Raw genomic sequence first — 27,712 nt, forward strand, 5'->3', positions numbered from 1 at the left:
ATTGAAATGGTTCTTCAGCAAGGCCACTAATTCAGCAAATGTACTGTCTCCCGGCTTTGCAGGACTGCATAAGTTTCTCATTAAACTATACGTCTGACTTCCCACGGAAGTGAGCAAAATAGCCCTCCTTTTTCCGACATCATCTATATCATTTGCTTCATAGAAATGCATCAGCACCTCACAGTACTCATCCCAGGTCTGAGTCTGAACATCAAAAGCAGAGATCTTTCCTACCATAGCCATGATCTGTTATTCAGTGCACTTTTTTCTTTCTACTTCAAGATGTGATCTGTTTATTCTCGTTGCCAATATGTGATATCCGAGTGGTAAGGTCCGAAACTGAGAGAAGCGAGATCTTAAGGAACAAAACCCAACTGTTTAATTATACGGTGTAGCAGAGAAACATCTCTTACAGGCTGCAAGCAAAACACAGTATTTCTAACTGCACGATGCAAGATGGAGGAACCCCTCTGAGTCATACCCATAATGCAATGCCACATTACCATACTAACTGGTGTACCAGGACATTATCTTAAACACTGGTGAATATGAAACCTTACTCTTTGGCTCCATCTGGTGGATAACTTAAACATTACATCCCAGATTACTATACAAGGGTAGTCACTTGGGTGCTGTGATGTTTTGTATTTGGACCAGCCATCATTGTCATTGTATTATAAACAGATTTGATGGTAAACTGTTGAAGTTGTGGACTGTGTCATTTCGCAAATGGGACTCTCACATTGAGGGCTTAGGGCATCTTGCAATTGTCAGTATGGTGGTCAGAGTGATAGGAATCCGCAGGTTCTTGCCAATTGTGGATGCTCTGGTAAGAAGGTTTGAGACAAAAGTGTTTGATTGTGCAGGCTCACCAAATCTGGCCAAGATGAGTGCATCCCTTACATCCCGGGCAGCAATGTTGTCACGCGCTGGCGCCTTCTGGCCAGTGCAGCTTCAGGTGGGTGAGCAGCAGCTTGGTGCTCCTGTTGATGCTCCTGCTGTTGGTGCTGCTGTTGTTCATGGTTCTGCTGTTCTTCGTCCGAATCTGATGTTCAGGAGGAAAGGAATTAAATGGTCGCCATGCTTCTGGTATATTCCTCAGTTGAGGAAGCGCTCAGTCAAGGTGGGGAGAGGAGCTTCCCAGGAGGTCACACTGGAGATGGGTGTCAGGCTCCAAACTTCCACAACAATGAGTAGGCCTGCTAAAAGTTCGCCCAGACCTGAGACAACAAAGTTCTGCCACCTGCAAATAATCATCGGTGAAAACTCCTTTGTAATGGTGAAGCTGCAGCTGTTAGTAAGCAATTCAATTGTGAGGCGGCCAGGTTTACCTGGCATGTTCCAGAGGAGGCGTGGAGGATGGGGGAAATATCTAAAAATCAGAAAGGCCTCTAAAAATGGGATAATAGAGGCCATTAAGGGGCTGTTAAGGGCCTTAAGGGCCTATCCTGGCTCTTGGAGGTGTGATGGAAAGGGGTCAGAAAACACACATTTGGGAAAATTGCTCAGAGGCGGGATGGAGGTGAGATCGGGCCCGCCTGCCATTTTTTGCGATTTTACCACCTCGCACGCCTCCAAACCTGCCTCCTTGTGCTTGGCAAAATCGAGCCCAAGGTTTCAGGTCGATGACCTTTCATCCGAATATCAGAAACATTGGGCGCGATCTTGCCAGCCCTGGGGAGGCGGGTTTGCAGGCGGGACTGCCGGGAAAATGGCAGAATCTGGGGGTGGGTACCCATCCCCCCCCCTTAACCCACCTCCGTGCCATCTTCCCAGGAGGCGGGTAGCCGACCCGCGCCGTTCCCGTCTCCTGGAGGTGGGAAGGGGATTACAGCCACTTAACTGCCTGTAATCTTAATTATGCAGTTAAGAGGATTATCCCCATTTTTCCAGCAGAGGCGCGGGCTTCCCGACGTCGGGGTACCCTGCCAGGGTCACCGAGGCGAGCAGTGGGTCTGTGGGGGTCGGAGGGGTCCAAAAGTGCGCTGTGGAGGTAAGTGATGGGTGCAAGTGTGGAGAAGTAAGTATGTGAGGTAAGTGGAAAGTGATAGAAAATGTTTACTTACCTTTGTTTCTTCCTGCAGGCTTTAACAGTTGGGGATGCGGAGACTCCTCATCTCACCAGCAGAGATGACAGGTGGCTGCTGCATTCTCCGATGCAACAGCCATCTAATTTCTGCTCACAAAAGAGGTTTGATCAGTCTTGAATACAAGAACTCATTAAACAACAGAGAATGTCAGTGTTTGACAGCTTCACAGAGCTGTCAAATGATGACAATTCATCTGTCAAAAATTTTTGACAGATGAAACATCATACACTGACGTTCTTTGTAACTGGCTTCTCCTTAATTGGCCTGCTAAGCCCACTGGACGGGTTTAACAAGGTCAATCAAGGGAAAATAGCGTGGGTTGGCCACAAGTCGATGGAGCGGGACTAAAACCCGACAAGCAGCAGTCCCGTCTCCAACGCGCCCCCATTGTCAAAATCGCCCCCATTGTTTTAAAAGGCCAAAGGCCTGCTCTAATATACCTTTGCCTCACAGCGTTGTAAGCTGTCTTGTGTGGTGTGGTAAACCACTGTATTGTATATTGCCACCTCTGGGTGGCGCTGTGTATGGAGGCATGCCTCAGCTGACTCCACCCACCACTGTGTGGGTTTCGTTCAGACTTGTTCAGTCACTCACGAAGAAGCATGGTCTCTTCTTAGCTAATAAAAGCCTTATTCATCTCTTCTTTCGACTCATCATCTCTTCTTCGACTCATCACCTTTTATGAAGTAATTGATAAGCGTATCAATTTTATTAGCTAAAAGTTAAATGGCAACGGATACAGCAGACATTGCTGAGAGCCCTCAGACCACCACGCCTGGACCTCGACCCTCAAGATGTGGGTGCATCAGCCAAGTTTGAACACTGGCTGAGCTGCTTTGAATCCTTCCTCGCAATCTCACAGGTTACAGAGGAGGATCACAAACTGAAAATTTTGACCGCCCAGGTGAGCCATCAAGTATATATGCTAATCCGGGACTCTAATACGTACGTGGCGGCCCTCGAGCTACTAAAAGGGCAATATACGCGCCCAGTGAACACAATTTACGCCCGACACCTCTTGGGATCCCGCAGGCAGCAACCGGGAGAATCGGTAGGGGCATTTGCACGGGCGCTACTGGCACTCTGCAGAGACTGCGATTGTAAAGCGGTAACGGCTGTGGAGCACGCGCAGGGACTCGCCTGTGATGCCTTCGTCAGGGGCCTCCAGTCAGACCACACCCGGCAGAGACTGCTAGAAAGCAAGGAACCCGACCTGAAGACGGCCATTGCCCTTGCGCTCTCGTTAGAGGAGGCCCACCGAAACCTCGAGGCATACCCCCGTAACGGCGCCGAGACATGGCAATCGAAACCGTGGGACACGGGACCGCCGCCCCCGGCACCAACCGCTGCAGCGACCCAACTGAGACAGCAGCCTCCGGTAAGAACTGCTTCGATGCCCAGTAACCAGGCCCAAAAATGCTATTTCTGTGGCCAGTTAAAACATCCCAGAGCGCACTGCCCAGCTAAGACAGCTACCTGCTCGGGCTGCGGGAAGAAAGGCCATTACGCTAACGCCTGCAAGGGGAAGCCAGCCAGCAGCGCAGCGTGCGGGCCGTGGGAGCAGCCATCTTATCCGCCATTTTGTGTACCCCGGCCGCATGGCATCCGCCGCCATCGTATCCAACGCACTCAACCGCCATTTCGTCACCGGAACCGACCACCGTCTCGGCGGATGACTATAGTGACTCACTAAGCCACATACTGGCCTCCGTGACGCTGGATCAAGGCCACCCTCACCATCTATCCAGCTCCATGATGGATATCGCGGTAAACGGCCGCGCCACCAGTTGCCTGATCGACAGCGGGAGCACAGAGAGTTTCGTCCACCCCGACACGGTACGTAGCCACTCCCTCACGATTCTGCCAACGCACCATCGCATTTCTATGGCGTCCAAGTCCCAGTCAATGGACATCAGCGGCTACTGTGTGGTGACCCTGTCAGTAGGGGGCACTGAATATCAAAAATTTAAACTGCTAGTCCTGCCCCGTCTTTGCGCTGCCGTCCTGCTAGGGTTGGATTTTCAGTGCCATCTTAAGAGTGTCACACTAGCATACGGTGGACCCCTCCCCCCACTCACAGTCTGCAACCAACAACTTTTAAATCGCCCGCTGCAAACCACCTGCAGCCTTTCCACATTAAAAGTCCCCCCCCCTCCCCTGTTCGCTAACCTCACCCGCGACTGTAAACCCATCGCTACCAAAAGCAGGCGGTACAGTGCCGGGGACAGAGCTTTTATCAGCTCTGAGGTGGAGCGGCTCTTGAAGGAGGGCATTATCGAAGGTAGCACTAGCCCCTGGCGAGCCCAGGTTGTAGTCGTTAAAACCACTGCAAAACGCCGCATGGTAATCGACTACAGCCAAACCATAAACCGGTACACCCAGCTGGACGCGTACCCCCTCCCTCGCATATCTGATATGGTCAATCAGATTGCGCAATACAAAGTATTCTCCACCATCGACCTTAAGTCAGCGTACCACCAGCTGCCCATCCGCCATGAGGACCGCCAGTATACTGCCTTCGAGGCAAACGGCCGCCTCTACCACTTCCTTAGGGTTCCCTTCGGCGTCACCAACGGGGTTTCGGTCTTCCAAAGGGAGATGGACCGAATGGTTGACCAGAACGCGCTGTGGGCAACCTTCCCCTATTTGGATAACGTCACCATCTGCGGCCACGACCAGCAGGACCACGACGTTAATCTAGCAAATTTCCTCCGTACGGCCCAACGGCTGAACCTAACGTACAATAAGGAAAAATGTATGTTTCACACCAAGCGCCTGGCCATCCTCGGCTGCGTGGTGGAGAACGGAGTCATCGGGCCCGACCCCGACAGAATGCGCCCCCTAATGGAGCTACCCCTTCCCCACTGCCAAAAAGCACTGAAGAGATGCCTGGGGTTTTTCTCCTACTACGCCCAGTGGGTGCCCCTCTATGCAGACAAAGCCAGGCCCCTCACCAAAGCCACCTCCTTCCCCCTGACACCAGAGGCGTGTGCAGCCTTCACTCTTATCAAGAACGATATCGCGAAGGCCGCAATGCACGCGGTGGATGAGTCCATCCCCTTCCAAGTGGAGAGCGATGCCTCCGACTTCGCCCTAGCCGCGACCCTTAACCAGGCGGGCAGACCCGTGGCCTTTTTCTCAAGGACCCTCCAGGGCCCCGAGACGAGACACTCCTCCGTCGAAAAGGAGGCCCAGGCTATTGTAGAAGCGGTGCGTCACTGGAGGCATTACCTGGCCGGGAAACGATTTACCCTGCTCACTGACCAGCGTTCAGTAGCTTTTATGTTTAATAATAAGCAGAGGGGTAAAATCAAGAACGACAAGATCTTGAGGTGGAGAATCGAACTCTCCACCTACAATTATGATATCTTGTATCGGCCAGGGAAACTCAATGAGCCCCCAGATGCCCTATCACGTGGTACATGCGCCAACGCGCAGAGTGATAGGCTGCAGTCCCTCCACAATGACCTCTGCCACCCGGGGGTCACCAGGTTTTTCCATTTTATCAAATCCCGTAACCTGCCCTACTCCATCGAGGAGGTCAGGACCATGACCAAGAGCTGCCAAATCTGCGCCGAGTGCAAACCGCACTTCTATAGGCCGGACAGAGCAAGCCTGATCAAGGCCACCCGCCCCTTCGAACGCCTGAGCGTCGATTTTAAAGGGCCCCTCCCCTCCGCTGACCGCAATGTGTACTTCCTCAACATAGTTGATGAGTACTCCCGTTTCCCCTTTGCCATCCCTTGCCCAGACATGACCAGTACCACGGTCATCAAGTGTCTGAATGACATCTTCGCTCTGTTCGGGTTCCCCAGCTATATACATAGCGACAGGGGCTCATCGTTCATGAGCGACGAACTTCGGCAGTACCTGCTAACAAGAGGTATCACCACGAGCAGGACCACCAGTTACAACCCCCGGGGGAACGGCCAGGTGGAAAGGGAGAACGCGACGGTTTGGAAGGCAGTCCTCTTAGCACTAAAATCTAAGGGCCTTCCGACCTCCCGCTGGCAGGAGGTCCTCCCTGCAGCGCTTCACTCCATTCGGTCACTGCTTTGTACTGCCACTAATGCGACCCCTCATGAGAAAATGTTCGTTTTCCCCCGGAAGTCTACATCGGGAACCTCGCTACCGGCATGGTTGACTTCTCCTGGGCCCGTCCTACTGCGGAGGCACGTGAGGACGCATAAAACGGACCCCCTGGTCGAGCGGGTGCACCTCCTACACGCCAACCCCCAGTATGCCTGGGTGACATACCCAGACGGGCGGGAGGACACGGTCTCCATACGAGATCTCGCACCCTCGGGTACCCCTGAATTACCACCGTTATCCCCCTTACCACCGTTATCCCCCTTACCACTGTTATCCCCCACCACCCCTCCCAACCCAACCCCTGCAGACGGCATGCCAAAGCCCCAGGAATCTTCGCCAACCACCCAGACACCAGACCCGACGTCGGATGCTGCAACACCACCGCCGCCATCACGACGATCAGGACGTCAGACAAGGCCTCCTGATAGACTTAACTTGTAGTACCCTTCACCCCGCCGGACTTCACATTAAACAAGGGGTGAATGTGGTAAACCACTGTATTGTATATTGCCACCTCTGGGTGGCACTGTGTATGGAGGCATGCCTCAGCTGACTCCACCCACCACTGTGTGGGTTTCGTTCAGACTTGTTCAGTCACTCACGAAGAAGCATGGTCTCTTCTTAGCTAATAAAAGCCTTATTCATCTCTTCTTTCGACTCATCATCTCTTCTTCGACTCATCACCTTTTATGAAGTAATTGATAAGCGTATCATGTGGTTTAAGGTTCCACAGATTTGTGTCTCCCAGAGCCAATCCTGCATTCTGTGTTCTCTTTCAAACAGTTCTGCATCTCGAATTGTGTGTGTCGTGAGTGCTTTCCAAAAACGAGCAATAACTTGCATGATGTTTCGGCGGTGTTCTCATGCCACCTGAACATTGAGGGAGCAGTAACCCTTTCTGTTGGTAATAGGAAGGTAACTGGCTTCAAGTGCATGAATGGTGAGACAAATACAATCGATTGAGTCTTGTAAACGGGGAATGCCACATGATTTAATAATAAATTTGGGTCTACCTCTCCAGCTGGTGCTGCATGCCAGTGTTGAACTTGATGTATGCTGATAGGTGGCAAAAGGGGACCTCTATTACTTCAATAATGCAGTGTTAAACTGCATGCCAGCTGATCTGAGTGAAGACTCCTGCAAGCGCAGTGATCATTTTCACTTTATTTGAGAGTGTTATGCAAGTGATTGCTCCCTAGCTACAGGTCTGGTTTCAGGAGCTGACAAAGCTATAAGATCACAGCCCGACTGAGGTACAGCCGACTGAGGTACAGCCTCCAAACACAGTGCCTCACCAAGGTTCAAGTAGGTGATAGATGATATATTGGGATGGGCAATAAATGCTGTCCTTGCCTGCGATGCCCACATCCCATGAACAAATAGAAAAACCCAGCATTTACATAGTATCGGTTAGTAGCGGGTCCTGTAATTCTACCTATGTTACACCAGTTCTGACAAAAGGTCATCGACCTGAAACGTTAACTCTGTTTCTCTCTCCACAGATGCTGCCTGACCTGTTGAGTATTTCCAGCATTTTCTGTTTTTATTTCAGATTTCCAGCGTCCGCAGTCTTATGCTTTTATATTACACTAGCTGGGCGGGCCCGGCGTTGCCAGGGCAGTTTAGAGGGCCGCGCTGTTGACGGCTGCCCACTGCCGCTCCCCCGCTCTGTGTCTCGGGCCGAGCGGTTGTGAGGCCCGGCCCGAGTGACCCCAACTCACCTCCCGCTCCGGCAGGCCGACGCAGCTGCCCCGCTCACTGTTGAGGAAAAGCAGGGGAAAAAATGGTGGCGAAGTTTCGGGAGGCTGCAGGATTAGGTCCCGCCTGTGATGCAGCGATTGGTCAACCATCAGGTCAATGAACTGTAGGATTGGTCAACCATCACGTCACTCAACACTAATGAGCGGTAGGATTGGTCAACCGCTAATGAGTGGATTTTTGAAGGTGTTTTTGTATACTGCCCGAACAGCTTTTGTCTGACCAAAAAGTAAATATGCCTATGACACTCCCCTGATCATCAGCTTTCTTTTGATATAAAATATGTGTAGGTACGCTCTATAACTTTTGAGTGTATAGCGGACAGACAGACATACAGACAGACATACAGACAGACATACTGCTTTTTATATATATAGATTAGAACAGTGACTACATTTCAAAAGGTACTTTATTGGATGTAAAGCACTTTGGGAAGTCCTTAGGTCATGAATGGCACTACATAAGTGCAAGTTCTTTCTTTCTATGGCCTTGAACCTCCCGAGCGTGGTCTCCTGCCATTGCTGCTCCTCGTCCTCTGAAATATCCAGCACTGACAGGCTTGATGTGATGGCCATGCTACAGAGTTCATCAAAAGACACAGCCTATAGGCAATATCTCCCACTCTGGACATCATTGGAACCCTGCCAGCTCTCTGTAGTGCTTTAACATCTGGTTAAAATGAGAGACATTACGGGAACAAAGTAAATCCTGAGTAAACTGTTTATGTCGCAAATTAATTAACAAGCAAAAAAAAAGTGCTAACCCTTCTGACCATTAATATACGTGAGAAGCACTTACTCCCAAGAGCAAGTTCCGAAGCATGGATAAAAATTAATAGTTGCTCAATTAAAACCAAATCACAAAATGACTATCCCATGATAGAGTTAGTGCATGAACTAGCTCCAATGCACAGAGCAAGTGAAACCATTTGGTAGTGTAAGCAATTAATTGGGCTGGCACTGCACTTATCATCCTTTTCTTTCAAAATTTAAATGAAGTTGATACCTTTACAGATAAAACTGAGATCGTTAAAAAGACTAACTGATGTACAGCAATTGAGAACGTTAAAGGACCATTAATCGATGGAGAAGAGCAGAGGTCTTCATTAACTCTTAATCTCTGACATGAAAGCTAAATGCTTCCTGAGTATTGGAGGGCTATCAAGTTGCCACATTTGTGATCTCTTTCGACACTTAACATGTGCTTTGCTTTTCATCTTTTTTTCCCTCTCCTTTTTTTAAGATGCACACCTGTGAACTGAGACCTTTCACACAGCCGTGGGCAGGCAGGCTCTGTCAGAGCTTCCACTCCCAGACCTTGGTCTCCTACAGGCAAAAAGATTTGTTTCTTCAGGACCTTGGTGGTTGATGAAAGCTAAATGGCTGCTTCCCAGTTTTGTTCCTGATGTCCCAGTGGCCCAGATATGTGATTACAAACAGGTGTAAGATCTCCAGGCAGTTCTAAAGCCTGAAAATAATGTGAGCAGCTCTGGAAACAACTATGATTTACTCTCTACTTTGCCTCAGTTCAATTTCTTTCATGTTTACATCACTCTAACCCTACAGCAGGAAGCCAGGGGAAAAAATCAAATACTACTTGGCCAGTGGAAAAGAATCTGGTCATTATCTCATTGCTGTTTGTGGGACCGTGCTGTGCTCAAATTGGCTGCCCAATTTTTTTTAATTCATTCACAGGATGTGGGCATCGCTGGCAAGGCCAGCATTTATTGCCCATCCCTAATTGCCCTGGAGAAGGTGGTGGTGAGCCGCCTTCTTGAACCGCTGAGGTCCAGTGCTCTTAGGTAGGGAGTTCCAGGATTTTGACCCAGTAATGATGAAGGAACGGCGATATATTTCCAAGTCAGGATGGTGTGTGACTTGGAGGGGAACTTGGAGGTGGTGGTGTTCCCATGCGCCTGCTGCCCTTGTCCTTCTAGGTGGAAGAGGTCGCGTGTTTGGGAGGTGATATTGAAGAAGCCTTGGTGAGTTGCTGCAATGCATTTTGTAGATAGTACTGACTGCATTACAAATTTTATTAAATTTAATTAAATAGAACAAGGTCATATAGGCAGTGTAGGTGGTGTGCCTCAACTGCGGCATGTGGGAGTTTGTGGAGAGCATTGTGATCCCGGACAGTAGTAAGTGCCTGCATCTTGAGGAACTTCAGCTCAGTGTTGTTGCGCTGGAGTCTGCGGTGCAGACATTGCGGGCATCAGGGAGGGGGAGAGTTACCTGAACACTTTGATCCAGGAGGCAGTCACACCCCCTAGGTTAGGTAGTGGTACAGGTCTGGTTAGTGGTCAGGGACAGGAGGGTGTGACTGCAACTCAGGCAGGCTAGGAACCCCAGGTGCAGTGCTGGAGGAGCCTCAGCCTTTGCCTTTATTCAACAGGTATGAGTTTCTTGCTGCCTGTGTGGATTAGGGAAAAGTCTGCAGGATGGATGAGCAAGCTGACCATGGCATCATGGTGCAGGAGGCCATTCAAGTAGGGGGAGTGAAAGGGAATGTAGTTGTGGTAGGGGACAGTATAGTCAGAGGGATAGATACTGTTCCACAGAAATCACAGAAACGCCACAGTGCAGATAGAGGCCATTTCGGCCCATCGAGCCTGCATCGACACATATCCCACCCGATCCCCGTAACCTCTACACCAACACATATCCCACCCTATCCCCGTAACCCCACGTATTTAATCCCCCTAACACTAAGGGTCAATTTATCATAGCCAATCAACCTAACCCGCACATCTTTGGACTGTGGGAGGAAACCGGAGCACCCGGAGAAAACCCACGCAAACACGGGGAGAATGTGCAAACTCCACACAGACAGTCGCCCGAGGCCGGATTCGAACCCGGGTCTCTGGCGCTGTGAGACAACAGTGCTAACCACTATGCCACCGTGCTGCAGCCACGACAAGGAGTTCTGAAGGTTGTGTTGCCAGGGTTAAAGACATCTCCTCACGGCTGGAGAAGAACTTGGAGTGGAAGGGGAGGATCTAGTTGTCGTGGTTCACGCAGGAACCAATGACATAGGTAGACCTAGGAATGAGGTTCTGCTGAGAGAGTTTGAGGAGTTGGGGTCAAAAATAAAAAGCAGAACCTCAAAGGTAATAATTTCTGGATTGTTACCTGAGCCACGCATAGGGATAAGCAGATTAGAAGGTTAAATGCGTGGCTCAATGAGTGGTGTGGGAGGCAGGGGTTTTGCTTCATGGGGCACTGGCACCAGTACTGGGGAAAGAGGGAGCTGTTCCATTGGGACGGGCTCCACTTAAACCGGGCTGGGACCAGTGTCCTGGCGAATCGAATAACCAGGGCAGTAGACAGGGCTTTAAACTCATGAAGGGGGGGGGGGTGGTGGAGGATTCAGGAAAGAGTAAATTTAAAAGCAGCAAGAGAAATGTCAAGGCTCTAGAGCAGAGTAGAGTTTTGGGTCAGGAAAGGACAGAGAGAGTAACAAAGGTAATAGGGCATCAGTGACTAAGATAACATCAGGGAAAAATAGAAAAAAGTCAAAGCTAAAGGCACTATATCTGAATGTGCGAAGCATTCACAACAAAACAGATTAATTAACAACGGAGGTAGAAATGAATAGATTTGATCTAATAGCCATTACGGAGACGTGGTTGCAAAGTGGCCAAGGTTGGGAACTAAATATTCCAGGATACATAACTTTTAGAAGAGATAGCAAAATGGGAAAGGAGGAGGAGTGGCCCTGATAATAAAGGATAGGATAAAGACAGTAGAGAGAAAGGATCGTTGCTCCGAAAATCAAGAAGTAGAATCAGTTTGGGTGGAGCTAAGAAACAGCAAGGGGCAGAAAACATTGGTGGGAGTTGTTTATAGACCCCCAAACAATAGTTGTAATGTAGGGCAGAGTATAAATCAGGAAATTAGAGGCGCATGTAACAAGGGTAATACTCTAATCATGGGGGACTTTAATCTACATATAGACTGGGCAAACCAAATTTGCAGCAATAGTGTGGAGGACTAATTCATGGAATGTATACAAGATAGTTTTCTAGATCAGTATGTTGAGGAACCAACTAGGAAACAGGCTATTTTAGATCTATTATTGTGCAATGAGATAGGGTTAATTAATAACCTTGTAGTAAAGGGGCCCTTCAGGAAGAGTGACCATGATATAATAGAATTATATATTAAGTTTGAAAGTGATTTCGTTAAATCCAAAAATAGGATCTTAAATCTAAACAAAGTAGACTACGTAGGTATGAGGGGCGAGTTGGCTAAGGTAGATTGGGAAACTACATTAAAAGGTATGACAGTAGACAAGCAATAGCTAGCATTTAAAGAATTAATACATGATTTACAATATGTTTTTTAAAGCACAAAAGCCCCATAAGAAATGTGGTCCAACTGTGGCTAACAAGAGAAGTTAAAAATAGTATTAGATCAAAGGAAGAGGCTTATAATGTTGCCAAAAAGAGCAGTAAGCCTGAGGATTGGGAGAATTTTAGAATTCCGCAAAGGAAGACCAAGAAATTGATAAAGAAAGGGAAAATAGAATGAGAGTAAACTAGCAAGAGACATAAAAACAGACTGTAAAAGCTTCTATAGGTATACAAAAAGGAAAAGATTAGCGAAAGTAAATGTGGGTCCCTTACAGGCTGAGACAGGAGAAATTATAATGGGGAATAAGGAAATGGCAGAGAAATTAAACAAATACTTTGGGGGTGATTTTGCCAGCCCCGGGGAGGCGGGTTTGGAGGCGAGACTGCCAGGAAAATGGCAGAATCTGGGGGCGGGTACCCATCCCGCACCCAACCCGCATCCTTGCCATCTTCCCAGGAGGCGGGCCCCGTCTCCTCGAGGCAGGAAGGGGATTAGTCCCAATTAACTGCCTGTTAACAGGCAGTTTTTTTGAGAATCCATATTTTCAGCCCTGAAGCGTGGGCTTCCCGACGGCTCTGAACCTCGCCAGGGTCAGCGAGGCAGGCCGTCGGTCTGCGGGGGTCGGAGGGGCCGAGATGTCCAGTGTGCAGGTGAGTGATGGGTGCATGTGTGCAGAGTGTTTTAATAAGTTTTACTTACCTTTACTTCTTCCTGCAGGTTTCCTCCCTTCAGGTCTCAGGAGTCCCTCAGCTCACCGGCACAGAAAGCAGAATGGCTGCTGAACTGTCAAAGCTGCAGCCTTCTGCTTTCTGCTCAGGAGAGCTCTCTGACTGAGCTTGACTGGAAGGCCTTAACTTAGAGGACAGACTGTCAGTGTTTGACAGCTTCACAGAGCCGCCAAACATTGACATTTCATCTGTCAAAAGCTCTTGACAGATGAAACATCACTCGCTGACGTCACCTGTAATCAGCTTTCCCTTAATTTTCCTGCTAAGCCCGCCCAGCGGGCTTAACAAGGTGAATCAAGGGAAAATAGCGTGGGTTGGCCACAAGTCGATGAAGGCGGGACTAAAACCCGACAAGTGGGAACCCCACCTCCAAAAGCTCCCCATTGAGAAAATCCAGCCCTTTGTGTCCGTCTTCACGGAAGAAGATGCCAAAAAACTCCCAGAAATAGTGGAGAACCAAGGGAATGAGCAACTGAAAGAAATTAGTATTAGTAAAAAAATAGTACTAAAGCTAAGAAATTAATGGGACTGAAAGCAGATTAATCCCCTGGACCTGATGGCCATCATCCTAGGGTTTTGAAAGAGGTGGCTATAGGATGCATTGGTTGTCATCTTCCAAAATTCCATTGATTCTAGAATGGTTCCCGCGGATTGGAAGGTGGCAAATGTAACCCCACTATTTAAGAAAGGAGGGAGAGAGAAAACGAGGAACTACAGACCAGTTAGCCTGACATCAGTAGTAGGGAAAATGCTAGAATCTATTATTAAGGATGTGATAACAGGGCACTTAGAAAATAATAATAAGATTGGGCAGAGTCAACACGGATTTATGAAAGGGAAATCATGTTTGACGAATCTGTTAGAGTTTTTTGAGGTTGTAACTAGCAGAATAGATATGGGGGAACCAGTGGATGTGGTGTATTTGGATTTTCAGAAGGCATTCGATTAGGTGCCTCACAAGAGGTTAAACAATATTAGGGCTCATGAGATTGGGCCTCAGCTATTCACAATCTATATCAATGATTTGGATGAGGGTACCAAATGTAATCTACAGGAAACTCTTTTTTGTCCGGCATCGACGGGACCGGCGTGGTGCCGGTTGATCAAAAAGTCTGGATTACAGAGAGGTATACTTACCAAGGTACGAGAGCCCCGTACACTGCCACAGGTGCAGGAGCCCCGGTTACACGGCACTTGTGCCGGAGTCCCGGTTACACGGCCACAGATCCAGGAGTCCCTGTTGCACGGCCACAGGTGCAGGAACCCCGGTTACACAGCCACAGATCCAGGAACCCCGGTTACACGGCCACAGATCCAGGAACCCCGGTTACACGGCCACAGATCCAGGAACCCCGGTTACACGGCCACTAATATACAGTAAAACTTACCTGAACCTACTCCTGAATTTTGCTGGTTAAGAGAGATTTCTGGATATTTAGGTGCCGGTAAATCGAGAGTTTCCTGTATCCAGGTTTGCTGATGATACAAAGCTAGGTGGGAATGTAAGTTGTGAGGAGGATGCAAAGAGGCTACAAGGGGATATAGACAGGCTAAGTGAGTGGGCAAGAACATGGCAAATGGAAAATAATGTGGAGAAATGTGCAGTTATCCACTTTGGTAGGGAAAATAGAAAAGCAGAGTATTTTTTAAATGGTAAGAGATTGGGAAATGTTGATGTTCAGCGGGACTTGTGTGTCCTTGTACATGAATCACTGAAAGTCAACATGCAGGTACAGCAAGCAATTAAGAAAGCAAATGGTATGTTGGCCTTTATTACAAGAGGATTTGAGTATAAGAGTAAAGGGCCTAGAAATTGGGTTCTGGTCTTGCCAGGGCTGTAGCGCCAGAAAGTTTGCGCCAGCGGTAATGCGGCAGCGCCCGACAAAAATTCGGGTGCGCCGGGCCCAGACGGCGGCGGGCGCTAAAACCCTCCTTTAGCGCCTCAAAACGGGCGTGAACTTGGGTTTCCCGGCGCTAATCCCCCGCTGCGGCACCCGATGCGGTGCGGCAGGCGGGGGAACTGCAGGCCTCCTCCTCCTGTTAAGGAGGAGCTGCCTGCAGCCGACAACTGTCCGGCGGATTGACCCGACATCTGAGCCCAGCACCTCGGGGAAGTGCCGGGCTCACATGAGACACTGATCAGGGCCGCGGGGGGGGGAATGCAGGAGTCCGGGAAGGGAGGTGCGGGCAGGCGGCCGCTGGGAACGCGGCCGGCCGCCGCTCCACCTTTATGCGCCGGCGCACACTGGGGGAAGACTCTGTTGCCAGGGTCTTAGTTGCGCCTGCCACGGGCGAGGCGGGCGCAACTGAATTTCGGCTTGGGGCCGGGTTACCACGGCAACCGGGACGCTGCGCACACCGATGACGTCATCGGTGCCGGCGCAGCGCTACCGGTCTACCGCCGCGGAAGGGCCCCAGGCAATTTAGGAACCGGCGCCAATTGCAGCGCTAGGCCCTCTAGCGCCGCAAAATCGGTGCTAAGGGCACTGAATTTCTAGGCCAAGATGTCTTACTGCAATTATATAGAACCCTGGTGAGACCACACCTTGAGTATTGTGTACAGTTTTGGTCTCCTTACCTAAGGAAGGATATACTTGCCATAGAGGGAGTGCAACGAAGGTTCACCAGACTGATTCCTGGGATGAGAGGTTTGTCCTATGAGGAGAGATTGAGTAGACTAGGCCTATATTCTCTAGAGTTTAGAAGAATGAGAGGTGATCTCATTGAAACATACAACATTCTTACAGGGCTTGACAGGGTAGATGCAGGAAGGGTGTTTCCCCTGGCTGGGGAGTATAGAACCAGGGGTCACAGTCTCAGAATAAGGAGTCAGCATTTAGGACTGAGATGAGGAGAAATAACTTCACACAGAGGGTGGTGAATCTTTGGAATTCTCTACCCCAGAGGGCTGTGGAGGCTCAGTCGTTGAGTATATTCAAGACAGAGATCGATAGATTGTTGGATATTAAGGGAATCAAGGGATATGGGGATAGTGCAGGAAAGTGGAGTTGAGGTAGAAGATGAGCCATGATCTTATTAAATGGCGGAGCAGGCTCGAGGGGCCGAATGGCCTACTCCTACTCCTATTTCTTATGTTTCTTATATTCTAATAGTAATGTACATTCCTACATTACAACAGTGACAACATTTCAAAAGTACTTCAGTGGCTGTAAAGCATTTTGGGATGTCCCAAGGTCGTGAAAGGTGCTATATAAATGCAATGTATTTCTTTCTCTCTTTCTCTCTCTTTCTTTCTGTCTTTATTTAATTAATATATTTCGGGCTGCCTGAATTATATTTGCTGCTGTTATTTAATAATAAATTTTGGGAGATTCCTTTTGGATTTGCTAGTGTTATTTGATTAACACTAATTTGATTGTCAGCTGTGCTCAGTTGGTAGCACACTTGCTTCTAGAGTCCAAGTTGTGTGTTCAAGTCCCACTTGAGCACATAAAGCTAGGCTGACACTCTAGTACAGTGGGAGTGCTGCACTGTTGGAGGTGCTGTTTTTTGGATGAGACGTTAAACCGAGGCCCCGTCTGCAATCTCAAAAACAGATTATCTGGTATTGCTGTTTGTGGGACCTTGCTGTGCGCAAATTGGCTGCCGCGTTTCCCACATTACAACAGTGACTCCATTTCATAAAGTACTTCATTGACTGTAAAGTGCTTTGAGATGTCTGGTGGTCGTGAAAGATGCTATATAAATGCAAGTCTTTCTTAATGCATTTTGCGGCCTGACAGTTGTATTAAACTGCTGATAGAATGAAATAGTTCTGATTAAAGGTCAACGACCTGAAACATTAACTCTGTTTCTCTCTCCAAAATGCTGCCTGACCTGCTGAGTGTTTTCCAGCATTGTCTGTTTTGTTTCGGATTTCCAGCATCCGCAGTATTTTGCTTTAGCTCAGTGCAGGCCAGGGATTGAAACTGCGGCCTTGTTGGCAATGTATTACATTGGATGGCACGCCTACGCACTTTCAAGCGTGTTAATGCTCTGTAGTTTCAGTGGAGTTGTGGGCTGAAAGGCTTGTAGTGTCCCAGCCATTGAAGGACAAATAGCATTAAACAGACCACTATCTCAGAGTTATACAGTACAGAAAGAGGCCCTCCGGCCCATCTGTGTCCAAATAGGGATCTTTTGTTTTATTAAAGGAACCTTTCATCATCTCACTAGAATTTGTAAATAGTATTGTGTATTTGATGCTGCCTGACCTGCTGAGCGTTGTCCATCATTTTCTGTTTTTATTTCGGGTTTCCAGCATCCACTTTTATTTAATTTATAAATGAGTGTGAGCCGTTGGTTTAAATGGCTGGCCACTCGAGAGGCTGTTGCGTTTATTTAATTATTAACTTATGGAACAACCCCATTCTATTAAATTGCCCCACTTTTATTTAATTAATAATTGCTCACAGGTATGAATCAGCTCCTACAGCTTCCTGTCCACAATGTGTCAGGAGATCCACAAATAGGTGAAAAAAATGCATTTGTACTTTTTACATAGCATGTCCGTGTAACTGCATCATGTCACTTGTGCTGTAGTGCTATTGTACCACGTGGCTCTTACTGCATTGCTGTTGTGTCATGTCATTCAAACAGCACTGTTATCGTACCTCATGGTGAGTGATTAGAAAAATCCAGCTCTTTTTCTCTCAAGCCATTCAGGTTTTTCCGATTTTTCACCCTTTTTTCTTGTGTTCCATTATCCTCCAATAAAAACCTATTTTCCTCCATTTATTTGCTTGAACTTGAACAATGAAATGCTGTTTCTGGCTTTCCGAAAACCTGTGCTTTCCTTCCTTCCCTGGACTCTGTTCCGGAGCCCTAGCGGCCACATTTATGACGATTGGCTCAAAGCTCAACGATAAGGGATGCAAAGTAATGATCTCTGGTACACGTCCTGTGTTTGGAAGAGAATTCATCAAGAAAACTGAGTATTGAAAATGAGTGACCGGCGGCATAAAAGAAAAGAAAGACATGCATTTCTATAGCGCCTTTCACAACCACTGGACGTCTCAAAGCACTTTACAGCCAATGAAGTACTTTTGAAGTGGAGTCACTGTTGAAATGTGGCATAGTGTCAGAAGAATAATACCACCTTCATAAATAACTGCCAACACTTCCAGAATATAAAAAGGACAAATACAGGAGAGATGGGTCGCACCTAAACTAAGTAAAAACAAAAAAGATGAGGAACATTGAGGTAACATCCTCGTCTAGTCCACTGGTCCTAACTGCTTTTAGACCGCACTGAATCCTGGATCAAGAAATGGGCCTTCTCTGCAGCCTGCCAACCCAATGGATATTACTCAATGAATCTGTTTGATATAATCTAAACTGTAATTTTATACAGGATTAAAGAGATTGAATCATAATGTGCTTTTACACTACTCATTATATGGTTCCTGTCTAATGACTGACCTCTGTAAGCAGTTCCCTTTTACTTTCCAGTCAGGTGTCAGACTCAATTGTGATTGGAGTACAAACACTGGGAAACTGGGTTCCCATATTTTCTTCTCATGAATTGGCAACCTTAACCCAATAGCAGATTTGTTAACCCACAGTTTTGTGGCTTTACAATACCATTGATTCCAAGTAAGTCGGGCTGTTTCTACATTGGCTGTGCTCCTACAGTGTAAAAGCGCCTATACGCTGCAACAATGTATCTATCTCAGTACTTTTCTAATTTTAAACTAATGAAGCTAATTAGAGAAGAACACCCCATATTTGTCATTTTAACAAAGCCTCTTCAGGGGGATCACTGCTGATAACCGTAGGCTTCAATCAAGTGCTGTGCGTGAACATAGGCTTAACCTTCAAAGGGAGGCCGTCTTCTGAAGCTACAAATACTCAATACAAAAGCCTTGTTTACCTGAAGGAATTTGAAGAGAATTCAAACGGCCTCATTAACGAGTTTCCTTGTGCGTGTCTTCCTTCTCAAATAATGGATCGTCAACACTGAATTTCACTGTGGTCCAAGAGCATGGCCGTTACATTTCGTATAATGCATATTCAAATAGTTCCCTTCTTTCTAATTTCCTCCCTTTCTCGCTTGAAGATATTGGCTTTTGCTGGAGTAGATTCCATATGCACCAGGTTCTTTCCAGTACGTCACGTAAGAGGCCATTCCCCATGTCTGAGCCCAGTTAGTGAGTGTCAGCAAGCTATTCGGCTCAATCCTGTTCTCACCCAACATCCATATTTTCCAGCATAAGATATTGGATAGTGAGCAGTAGCTGCATCCCTGGCAGTGTTTTGCTTTTCCTAGCCCAGGGACATTGAAGTAAATTGTAGCACTCTGCAGGCTGAGAACTCAAACCTAGCACCTTCCCGTAAGGCTCAGTCCACACTGGACAATGTCTTAACTCATTAAGTTATAATGGGACAAAGAAGCACAGGCCCATCTTTACAGTAAGGTATTACTATATATCTGAGGTGAGCCCTAAAGGTAGCACCTCTGCATGGTAAACAGCCGCACCCAGAAGGGTGGTTTTACTCGAAGCTGGTCCTGACGACTCACCCAGCTCTCACGAGTGGCTCCAAGTGTCACACCCTGGGAACTTGCCTCGGTTGGCATACTAAACCTAGTGAGAATAGCCAAGGAGTAATGGTGAAACACTTGGTGAATTCTAGACCTTTGAAACCAAAAGAAATCGGCCCCATCGTCGCTGCTGATCCTACGGTTGGGAATTTAATAGTAGTGCCATTACTACATATCTGTATTATGTCTTGCATCTAGCATGTGTGACACACATGAACGTGTCACGTGTGCAAAATCTGAGTGAGTCTTGGATCTGATTAGCTCAAACATCATATTCATAAAACAGTAACAACGGAACTGATAAGGAATCTTTCAATAAATAAGTAGCTCCTTTAGAAAAAGTAAGTATTTCATCTTGGTTTCTTCTGATCATGATAATGTGGCCTTCCCCAAACCAGAGAACCAGGGATTTACAAACCACTGCCAATCTACACACAAACTTCCCTCAGCAACAATGAGTAACCTCTAATTCGAAAGAAAAAAAGACTAAAGCGCTTTACAGCCAATGAGGTACTTTTGAAGTGGAGTCACTCTTGTAATGTAGGAAACACGGCAACCAATTGTGCACAGCAAGCTCTCACAAACAGCAATGTGATAATGGCCAGATACAGGAAACTTTCGATTAACCGGCCACTAAATAACCGGAACGCTCTATCCACCGGCAAAATTCAGGAGTCGGTTCAGATAACTTTTTTTACTTTTAGTTACTTTTTTTACTCCATTTGTGGCTGTGCAAGCATGTAGCTGAAGCTGTTGCTAAGCTACAGAGACGCTTGCAACTTGTGCCGATTGTTTTGAAACAGGGTTTGTTGCTTTATACGGAGCTCTGAGCTCCGTATCTTTTACTATAGCGTTCGGTTATCCGGCATTGTTGATGGACCGGCACCAGGTCGGTCCCGTCCGTGCCGGATACCAGAAAGTTTCCTGTAACATGTTTTTGTTAAGTTGATTAAGGGGTACATATTGGTCAGGACACCAGGGATAACTCCCCTGCTCTTCTTCAAAATAGTGCCATGGGATCTTTTACGTCCACCTGAGAGAGAAGACGGGGCCTCGGTTTAACGTCTTATCCGAAAGACGGCACCTCTGACAGTGCAGCACTTCCTCAGCACTGCACTGGAGTGTTAGCCTAGATTTTTTTGCTCAAGTCTCTGAAGTGGGACTTGAACCCACAACCGTCTGACTCAGATGTGTTTTTTTTACAGCAATTAAACTTTGTGGCCTTAAAGAAGGAGGCCTGTTAAACATTACTCTAACTTAGTAGCAGAATAATGGCCCTGAATTTGCGGTTGGTATAACGGCGTACTCTCAGACGCCTTTGAAACTGACTGCAAGTTCAGGATTTCTGCATGCGCGGTGCATGCGCTAATCCCGAACTTGCAATCTGTCAAGTTCCGACTGCACATAGGCTTCGCTGCATCTCTCACCTCCTCATACAAATCAACATGCTGCCGAGAAGTTGGTTTAATTGCCCACCTACTGCGAGGTAATTACGCTGAAAATGTTTAAGTCTGGTGCAAATAGGCACAGGAAGCCTGTTGCACAGCGTAAGGGGACTGGATGAAAAAATTGTAATACAAAGAGATCTGTAACAAGATAATGGGAGATTTGTTTTAAGAGGTTATCATAATGGAGTGTTTGTAAGCACACTGAATAAAGCATTAAATGAGTGGTTTGTAAACTTTTTATTAATAAGAAGCTAATAATCAGAGTGTAAAGTAATGAAAGACTTTTGTATTGCCAGTATGTGTTGTAAAAGGTTTGTAACAACTGATGTTTGTGAATTTTGAATAAGCATACTTTGTTCTAATGAGAGATTAACAATAATAGATTGTTACCATGAGAAGATTGCAGTTACAGAATTTATTATAATAGCAGCCTTTTAGTGTTAGTTTGGTACATAACATAGTTTGTAATAACAGAGTTTATTATGATGAGTGGTCTGCACTGATTGTTATAATGAGAAGTTTGTAATAGCAAAAATTTGCACAATGAAAGTTTTACAATCCTTTGTTTTAAAGGGAGGTTTGTAATAAACGATTGTTGTTATGAGAGAATGATAGAATTTATTTCGGAGTCATGTATATCTGTATAAAGGAGAGACAAAGAAAGGTCTCCAGTATTCCCGTTGAGTTTACCCAGAATTTCACTTCGGGCATATTGGATTGGCAATTGGCTAAGAGTCAGGAATTGAAAGGAGCACCGCCCAATGTGATCCCAAGTTCGCACACACACAACGGTGCACTCCTAGGCTCCATGGGGGAGTATGCAGCATCTGAAAGGAAGTTCTCGCAGGGAGGATCGCACGAGGTAGGTGTGGATTTCCTTGCAATGTCGACGGCGTACTCCTTAGCTACGCCGCCAACTGCTAATTGAAGCCCAATAGTACTGCCCCCCGATTATTAAAATCCACGACAAGGCCTTGGACAACGTGGACCACTTTCGATACCTCGGGAGCCTACTGTCAACAAGGGCAGACATCGATGACAAAGTCCAACACCGCCTTCAGTGTGCCAGTGCAACCTTCGGTCGCCTGAGGAAGAGAGTGTTTGAAGACGAGGACCTCAAACCCGGCACCAAGCTCATGGTCTACAGAACAGTAGTGACACCCGCCCTGCTGTATGCCTCAGAGACATGGACCATGTACAGCAGGCACCTCAAAGCACTGGAGAGGTACCACCAACGCTGCCTCCGCAAGATCCTGCAAATCCATTGGCGGGATGGGCGCACCAATGTCAGTGTTCTTGCTCAGGCCAACATCCCCAGCGTTGAGGCTTTGGCCACGCTCGGTTGGCTCCGATGGACGGGTCACATTGTCCACATGCCCGATGCGAGGCTCCCAGGACGGGCGCTCTGCTCGGAGCTCCGGCGCGGCAAGAGAGCCCCAGGTGGGCAGAGGGAATGCTTCGGGGACACCCTCAAGGCCTCCTTGGGGGAGTGTGGCACCCCCATCGACACCTGGGAATCCCTGGCCCAGGACCGCACAAAGTGGAGGAGAGGCATCCGGGAGGGCGCCGAATGCCTCGGGTCTCTTCGCTGGGAGCAAGCAGAAGCCAAGCGCGGGCAGTGTAGGGAGCGCACGTCAACCCAAGCACCCCACCCACCTGCCCCTTCAACCATCGTCTGCCTCACCTGTGACAGAGACTGTAGGTCCTGCATTGGACTCATCAGTTACCTGAGAACTCATTTTTAATGTGGAAGCAAGTCATCCTCGGTTCCGAGGGACTGCCTAAGAAGAAGAGAAGATTGGAGATAATTTTGACTTTGGGCGATAGTGTAAAATGGCCGATGTCGATTCAGCCGCCCTTTACACATCTCTCCCAGTTCGGCGGGCCGCAGGTTAAAATTGCAGTTGGGCCCTGATGACCATCAGTTTTTCCCTCTGAGGTTTAATGATCCACATTCTTACAATGCAACCTGTGTGAGTGACCAGAGATTTTTTTAATAAAGGTCACTAGCAGTAGCACAGCAACAGGAACCCTGGTTAGCAAACAGTTCCCTGTGGCATACTGATGTAACAAGGCCTCTTGCAGAGATAAAAGAGATGGCAGCTGAACTGATCCTGCACATTATTTTTAAACATGGCAGTGGTGCTTGTCTGAATTATATACTCTGGTCATTAATGGCCGAGATTTTGCTTTTCTTTGTCATTTGGACCTACTGTAAGAGTCTCTGCACTCGTAACAAAGAATCTATAACTTACTGGAAGTTAACAAACTGAATTTATTGTCTAAGAACTTTACAAAACAAGAAACTACAGGAGAAGCTCAAAACAGGTCTTTTCTCTTTCAATCCACATGAGGACTAGCTGGCCCCGCCCTCTACCTCTGACGTCATGACGTCATCACGTTTCCCGCCGAAGGGGACGTCACGTGACCCACGTGATGACGTCATCGCGTCAGATCGCGATGTTGTCGATCTAGCTCTGTTTAACCAGAGCCAACTTGAAAGGTAATAACATTGGTTACAGACAATTAATGCTAGAGGTAATAACATTGGTTACAGACAATTATGTAAGTCACTGTAAGAGTCTCTTAGTGGTTTTGCCACATACGCCCCCCCAGAATTGTCTTTAACGAAAAGAGTCAATCGCTGAGGAGGTCGGACAAGTCTGTTGGACCGACTCCGAAATTCCCGGAGGGGAAAACGCTGAGCAGGCAGCGAACTGGTAGGCAGCACGGCGTTGTCAGGTGTGGTAGCGGCCGGCGGCCGGCCGCGGCGCGGAGGCTGCGCCAGCTCGATCGGTCGTTCGAGGTCCAGGTGCGCAGGCTTGAGGCGATCGACAGAGATGTGATCCGGTTTGCCCCCGACGTCAATCACGAAACTCTTGCCCCCTGCCTACAAAACCTTGAAGGGTCCGGCATACGGCGGTGCGAGCGGGGTACGATGGCCGTCCTGGCGCACAAACACGAACTTGGCTTTCGACAACTCCCCCGGGACGTTGGACGAAAGCAAACCATGCCGTGAGGTCGGAACTGGGCGGAAACAGCGGGCTGCATCCCGGAGGGTCTCTTTTTGTGTGGCCGCGGACCATGGTCGCGTAGGTAACGGCAGGAATTCACCTGGGACTCGAAGTGGTTGCCCGTAAACCATCTCCGCCGCCGACGACTGGAGATCTTCCTTCGGCGCTGTGCGGAGTCCTAACATCACCCACGGTAATTTGTCGACCCAGGATGCATCCAGCAGGCTGGCCCTGAGCGACGCCTTCAAGGAGCGGTGGAACTGCTCGCACAAGCCGTTCGCTTGTGGGTGATAGGCCATAGTGCGGTGGAGTTTAACGCCCAACACGGAAATCACCTCGTTCCACAGTTCGGACAAAAATTGCGGCCCCCGATCCGACGAAATATCCGCAGGGACACCAAAACGGGCTACCCAGGATGAAACGAAAGCTCGAGCAACGTCCGCAGATGTGGTGGACGTCAGGGGAACTGCCTCCGGCCACCTCGTGGTGCGATCCACCATCGTCAAAAGGTACGTAAAGCCCCGGGAAGGTGGGAGTGGTCCCACTAAGTTGATGTGAATATGATCAAATTGCCGTTCCGGGACCTCGAAGGTGGCGAGCAGGGCTCTGACATGGCGCTGCACCTTGGACCGTTGGCAAACAACACAAGTGTTCGCCCAGTCCCTGACGTCTTTGCGTATTCCTCTCCATACGAATTTGGAGACCAGCAGTTTTGCGATGCCCGCACTCCAGGGTGCGATAGGCCGTGTAAGGCATCGAAAATCATACGACGTCATTTAGACGGGATGATCGGACGGGGTGCGCCCAGCGAAATGTCGCAGAGCAGAGTGGTACCTGCGGAATGGAAAGGCACATCCCTCGGCTGGAGGCTGTTTGGAACCGAACGAAAACCCTGGGTCTCCGGGTCGTCCGCTTGGTCAACCGCCATCTGTGCGTAGTCAATGCCCAATTGGATGGCCTGGACGGCGGCGCGGGGCAGGCAATCGGCGACGACGTTGTCCTTACCGGCCACATGTCGGATGTCGGTGGTGAACTCCGATATGTACGTCAGCTGCCATTGCTGCCGAGCCGACCATGGTTCCGCAGACTTGGCCATTGCGAACAGCAATGGCTTGTGGTCGACAAACACGATGAAGCATCGTCCTTCGAGGAGGAAGCGGAAATGGCGGATGGCCAAAAACAAAGCCAACAGCTCTCGATCGAAAGTACTGTACCGGCGTTCATGCCATTGTAGCTGGCGGCTAAAAAAGGCCAGGGGTTGCCACGCGCCGTCGACCCACTGCTCCTGGACGGCCCCCACCGCGTAGTCTGACGCGTCCGTTGTGAGAGCGATGGTGGCTCCCGGCAGGGGGTGTGCATTGGCGAGTGCGGCTTTTGTCTCCTCGAAAGCACAATCCATGTCCTGTGACCATACCACAGGGTCCTTTCCCGTCGAGCCTCTGAGGGCCTCATATAGAGGACGCATGAGCTGTGCAGCCCTGGGGATGAAACGATGATAGAAGTTAACCATCCCCAGGAACTCCTGTAAAGCTTTCACGGATTTCGGTTTTGGGAACGCCGCAATTGCTTCCACCTTGACCCGAAGTGGCATTGCCCCCGTGGGGGTTATGCGGTGGCCCAGGAAATCCAGTTGCGATAGGCCGAAACGGCATTTGTCCGAGCTAACGATGAGGCTGTGCTGCTGAAGCCGTCTGAAAAGGACCCGAAGGTGCTCGAGGTGTTCCTCCTTGGAGGTGCTGGCAGCCAGAATATCGTCCAAATAAACAAACAGAAAGTCAAGGTCCCGCAGGACTGAATCCATGAGGCGCTGAAACGCCTGTGCCGCGTTCTTAAGCCCAAAGGGCATTCGCAGGAATTCAAAGAGTCCAAAGGGGGTAATTACCGCTGTCTTTTCGACATCCTGAGGGTGCACCGGCACGTGATGGTAACCACGGACGAGGTCGATTTTGGAGAAGATGGACGTCCCCGCCAAGTGTGCTGAGAAGTCCTGTATATGGGGAATGGGGTAGCGGTCGGGCGTCGTTATGTCATTGAGGCGGCGATAATCCCCACAGGGCCGCCATCCCCCGCCAGGCTTGGGGACGATGTGGAGAGGGGAGGACCAGGGGCTACTGGACCGACGGATGATCCCCATTTTTTCCATCACGGCGAACTTCGCCTTTGCTGCCGCTAGCTTGCTGGGCTCTAAACGTCGCGCCCTGGCATAAACGGGCGAGCCGGTAGTCGAAATATGGTGCTCCACCCTATGCTTGACGGTCGGAGCCGAAAAGTTGGGCTTCGTCAGCTCGGGGAAATCCTCGAGGAGACGGGCGAAATCGTCGGGCTGCGGCCGCGCACATGAAATTGTGTGTGACGCAGCCATGCTGCGCGCCCCCGAAATATCGTCGAGCGTGGCGGCGCGAACAAGGCGTCGATTTTTCACGCGCCTAAAAAGTCAGCACCCAACAGGGCCTGTGAGATTTGAGCGGTGATGAAATTCCAGCTGAAAAACTGTCCACCGAAACATACTCGGACGAGGCGCTTCCCGCAAGTGCGGATCGAACCCCCGTTGGCCGCTTGCATAGGGGGACCACGGCTGCCGGAGCGAAGGTCTATGACTGAGGCGGGCAGTATGCTGCATTGCGCCCCCGTGTCGCATAGAAAACGACGGCCGGAGATGGAGTCGGTTACGTAGGTGAGATTCCCGGAAGCACTGATCGCCATCGCGGCCGCGGGGGAAGTACCGGGACCGGCGTGCTTGACTCGCGGCGGTCTATTCGACAGTCTGGTAACGAAACTGCACGGCGAGCGGCAGCAGCGGGCCTTTGGGCCGAAACGGGCGTGGTAGTAGCAGAAACCGGTCGTCGGAGGCGCCTTTGTCAGAGCCGGGGCCGGGCTCTTCATGGCGGGGCGTTGCGCGAGGGCGCAGTATTGTTGCCGGACCGCGTAAATCTTATCCGCCTCTTCGGCGAGCGCGACGCAGTCTGCGGTTTCTGCTCGGGCGAGGGACGCCTGTACTTGCTCAGGAAGTTGAGTAAGGAACAGTTCGCGAAACAGAAAGCACTGGGGCTCGGACCCCAGGAGAGTCAGCATATGACTCATCATTTCCGAGGGTTTGGAGTCTCCTAACCCTGGTAGAGCCAGTAAACGGTGAGTGCGCTCCGCTTTGGTGAGACCAAATACCTGCAGCAATCGTGTCTTGATGGCGACATACTTGTCAGCAGTCGGAGGACTCTCCAGCAGGCTGATGATTCTCGACGCTGTCGAGCTCTCGAGGGTGGAGACCACATGCAGATATCTGGTCTGATCCTGAACGATATTGCGGAGCTCAAATTGCGCCTCGGCTTGCACAAACCAAGAGGTTGCCTGTTGTTCCCAGAATTGGGGAAGCTTCAAGGCCACTGCATTGGCCTCCATCACTGGCCTGTGTTCGGCGTTCACCGCGAAAAACGATCGCGAGGAATCGGGGTCACCAATGTAGGAGTCTCTGCACTCCTAACAAAGAATCTATAACTTACTGGAAGTTAACAAACTGAATTTATTGTCTAAGAACTTTACAAAACAAGAAACTACAGGAGAAGCTCAAAACAGGTCTTTTCTCTTTCAATCCACATGAGGATTAACTGGCCCCGCCCTCTACCTCTGACGTCATGACGTCATCACGTTTCCCGCCGAAGGGGACGTCACGTGACCCACGTGATGACATCATC

The sequence above is a fragment of the Somniosus microcephalus genome, chromosome 1, assembly GCF_052327205.1.
Source record: "Somniosus microcephalus isolate GS21.2 chromosome 1, FLI_Smic_1.0, whole genome shotgun sequence".
NCBI lineage: Eukaryota > Metazoa > Chordata > Chondrichthyes > Squaliformes > Somniosidae > Somniosus > Somniosus microcephalus.